General features: G+C 34.1%; 1 pseudogene; it reads left to right on the plus strand.

Annotated features, from left to right (window-relative positions):
- Positions 1–3,663: 3,663 nt before the first annotated feature.
- Positions 3,664–3,781, plus strand: LOC111742219 (annotated as a pseudogene).
- Positions 3,782–4,394: the final 613 nt, after the last annotated feature.

Genomic DNA, 4,394 nt, shown 5'->3' on the forward strand with positions numbered 1-4,394 from the left:
TGATGCATATAAAATACCTACCATGATATCTAATATATAACACTATTCGGTTATTATTCTTATAAAAAGTGAAAGATCCTTGGTTTAAAAAATGTAGAAAATCAAACATTTTTCTTTAACACTAATATTCAAATTGAGTCCTGTTAATGCCTTCAGTGACCCTAATATTACTGTGCCCTCTTGTATAATTAAAAGTAAAATCAATAATAAACATTAAGATGAGTTTTGGGAAGTTTAACACATTTCTGACTTTCCATCGGGATCACTTATTTTCTTTTTGAGAAATATCAATATTCAAAATCTTTCGCCTGAAGCCCACTGTTAATTTGCCTTAGGATAATCCAGCAGTATTTAAAATGTACTTTAATCACTCTCACTCGAAAACTTCCCTTCCTCTAATCTTTTGCTAAGGATTGCAATAAAGAGCCTGAGAAATTTATTACTAAGAAAACTGAGATGCTGCCTCAACGGAAGACAAAATAGAAATGTCTATATCAAAAACTTTGGGTATTCCTGTTGGAGTTCTGAGGCAAATATTGAAATTTTGTGACATGAAAATTAAATCAAAATGTGTTTAAAAGAAGAATGGCACAGTGTACAGAGCCCAGGCTTAAAATTGGAGGAACTTTGTAGAATTTACTCATTCATTCAAAAAACACTTATGGACTGCTTGCATTATGCTAACCTAAATATTATGGTGAGCATACTGGTATTTCCCGCCTTCCTGTAGTCTATGTCTCGTGTGGAAGATAGTCAGCATACACATAATTGTAAGGAATGAAGAGAAAAAAAAAGGAAAATGTACTGTGGACTTATGGTAGATATACCAAAATTATTGTAAGAGATCAAGGAAGTCCCTCTGAGGACATGTCTTCTAAACTAAGATTACCTGAATGTTCAGAAATGCTAAAATTTGAGTAGGAGAGGAGGCAGCAGATGAGGTAGAATGGGAAGGTAAATGTTTATTCTACAGAAGGGTGCTTCATAAGGAAATGACATGAACATATTGCCACTTTAAACCATGTTTCTGGCTACAGACTGGAGCACAGCTCAGAGGGCAGCAATAATGGCTATAAGGAGATCCAGGAAGAGCCCCCTGCAATGGAATAGGTAAGATATAAACCAGGTGACAGCCACAGACATGAGGAAGGGTAGGCCACCTTGCAAGGATAGAATTGACATTTCCATAAACAGGGGCTTGATGTTTCATCAATTAGGATGGAGAGAAAGAACAACAGACCAAATACGATATCCAGATCCAAGACTGAAGAGCTGACTAGATGGGGATGCAATTTAGTAACCCAGAAAATACAGAAGAATAGAATGTTTGGAGATAAAGATGATAAGATGCCTTCAAAATACCCAAAAGAAGATGTATAGTAGGCAATTAGATACACAGATTTGAGTTTTTGTTCAGAAGTTTAGGTTGAGAAAAAGTCTTAAAAAGAGCTTAGCAGAATACATGGCACATACTGAACATTCAATAAGTGTGTATTTATTAGTAATAGTATCATGAATAATATTTGTTATCAATGCATAAAAATGTAACCATTATCACCACACAAAAGACTTAGAGAGAACTAAAGCCAATAGGTCATAAAGAAAAGTTTTTTCATTCATTTTAAATGGTGGTAAATTAACACCCAATGAGAATATAAACATAATCCACATTTTTTAATAAGGAAAAATCTCATACTTTTACACCTCAGAAAGAAGCATAAGTAATGATAGGCTAGTGTTCATCTGCTGACTCTGAGTCATGGGTTCCATTAATTGCTTAACTTCTGGTAACATACTTTTCTCCCCTGAGGCCAATCAGTTGCTTTTCAATGTTTTCCAGGCCTTAGCTTAAATCTCTTCCATACTAGAGAATGATGTCACAAACCTGGCAGAATATAAGTTTTCCACTATCTTACCCTCAATAAATACTGATTTCGACAATCTCCCATGGACAGCTGAGCCTTTATGGAAGTCCAGGAGTCCAGCAGACTGGACTATTGGAGAAAAAAGAAATTCAAGACTAGATACACTGAGGAGAGTAACAGGAACAGTTTCACTTTACCTGTGTCACCCCTCCCTCGAGGTAGCATCACCCTGATACAAAAGCCAGATAAAGACACTACAAGAAAACTAGAAGCCAATATCCCTAATGAAAACAGATGCAAAAAAATCTAGCAACTGAACTAAACAGCACATTAAAAAGATCATACACCATGATCAAGTGAGATTTATCCTGGGGATGCAAGGATGGTTCAACACATGCAAACCAATTGATGTGATACGATATGCAAATAAAAGAAAGATTTTAAAAATAACCATTTCAGTATATGTAGAAAAAGTATTTCACAAAATTCAATATCATTTCATGATAAAAACTGTCAATAAATTGGGTATATAGAAGGTCACATATGAAAAGCTCACAACTAACATCATAATCAAAGGCTGAAAGCTTTTCCTCTAAGATCAGGAACAAGACCAAAGGTGCTCACTCTCACCACTCTTACTTAACAAAGTACTGAAATTTCTGGCCAGAGCAACTAGGAAAGAAAAAAAAAAAGGACGTCCAAAAAAGAATAGAAGTAAAACTGTCTTTGTTTGCAGATAATATGATCTTATATAGAGAAAACTTTACTCTTCCAAAAAAAAAAAAAACAAAAAACAAACAAAAAAAAAAACATTAGAACTAATAAGCAAATTCATTAAAGTTTCAGGATATAAAACCAACATACAGAAATTAGTTGCATTTCTGTACACTCACAACAAATTTTCTGAAAAAGAAATATCAAATACGATAAACAATAAAATACTTAGGAATATATTTAACCAAGGAGGTGAAAAATCTGTACACTGAAAACTACAAGACTTTGAAGAAAATGAAGAAGCAACATCAATGGAAAGATATTCTGTATTCATGGATTGAATAAGTTACTATTGCTAGAATTTCCATACTACCCAAAGACATCTATAGGTTCAATGCAATCCTTACTGAGATTATTTGATATTTTTCACAGAAATAAAAAACAACAATCCTAAAATTTGTATGGAATAAAAGATCCTGAGTAGCCAAACCACTTCTGAAAAAGAAGAACAAAGCTGGAGGCATTATACCTCCTGATTTCCAACTATTGTTACAAAGCAATAGTAACCAAAAGAATGCTACTGGCATAAAAACAGACACATAGATCAATGAAACAGAATTGAGAGCCCAGTAATAAACCCTCACATACACAGTCAACTAATATCTGACAACGGGGCCAAATATATTCATTGGGGAAAAGATAGTCTTTTCAATAAATGATGTTGGGAAGACTGGATAGTCACATGCAAAAGAATGAAATTGGACTCTTATTTTACATTACTCACAAAAAATAACTGGAAATGCATTACAAATTTAAATGTAAGACCTAAAACCATAAAACTCCTATAAGAAAATCTAGGGAATAGCTTCTTGACATTGTTCTTGGCAACTAAACCATGAGCATGAGGTGACATGAAGGATTTCAGCTTCCATATGCTTTTCTGCTGTTGGAATTTGTGTTTATTTTCCTACTAACTAAACTTCTTTTCCAATAATCTTGTGTTAACAGTTAGCAAGAGAACTGAGATCATATCAGCCCCTTATTTTAAACATTACCCATAATGCCAGGAAAAAAAGAGATATAAGTCTACGGCCATGCCACCATGAACATGCCCAATCTCGTCTGATCTCAGAAGCTAAGCAGGACGGGCTTGGTTAGTACTTGGATGGGAGACTACCTAAGAATACCAGGTGCTGTAGGCATTTTTAAAAAGAGAGAGAGAGATAGACCAGCAAACACAGTAACCTTGGATCTAATGACCCAGGAAACTTGTGAAGTATATTGACATGGGAGTTACACTGTTATGAGATCATTTAGAATAAATGATGCTCTCAGTATCTGCCATTTATTTTCTCCACAAAAATAAGACCTTCGGCAGAAAATTTTGGATTGGAAGATAGACCAGATTCTTAGTTCAATGTAGGATTTCTTACGCTCCTATGTAGTAGGACCAAGTATTTATTTTTAGTCAGCAATTATAATTGATCTTATTTTCATCATCCATCATTTAATAGCTAACACAAAATTTGTATTGTGGTACTTTGCAAAAAGCCAGCATTTTCAAATGATTTGCCATAAGATTCAGTATTTGATATCCACATTTTTCATTAGTTCTGCCCTAATACCATAACTTTTCTACTAAGGGATTTCATATCCCTTATAAAATATCTGACCTATTAGAAACATTGTAATATAACTTTGGGGCTTTTTGCCATATCTATCCTTTCTTCTTATGATAATAATTTACTAAAGTTTATTTGAAGACCTACTAAAGTCCATCATTAGTCCACATGGATTCCACAGGACTGTGCACCC

Source organism: Pteropus vampyrus, unplaced genomic scaffold, assembly GCF_000151845.1.
Source record: "Pteropus vampyrus isolate Shadow unplaced genomic scaffold, Pvam_2.0 Scaffold88, whole genome shotgun sequence".
Lineage (NCBI taxonomy): Eukaryota > Metazoa > Chordata > Mammalia > Chiroptera > Pteropodidae > Pteropus > Pteropus vampyrus.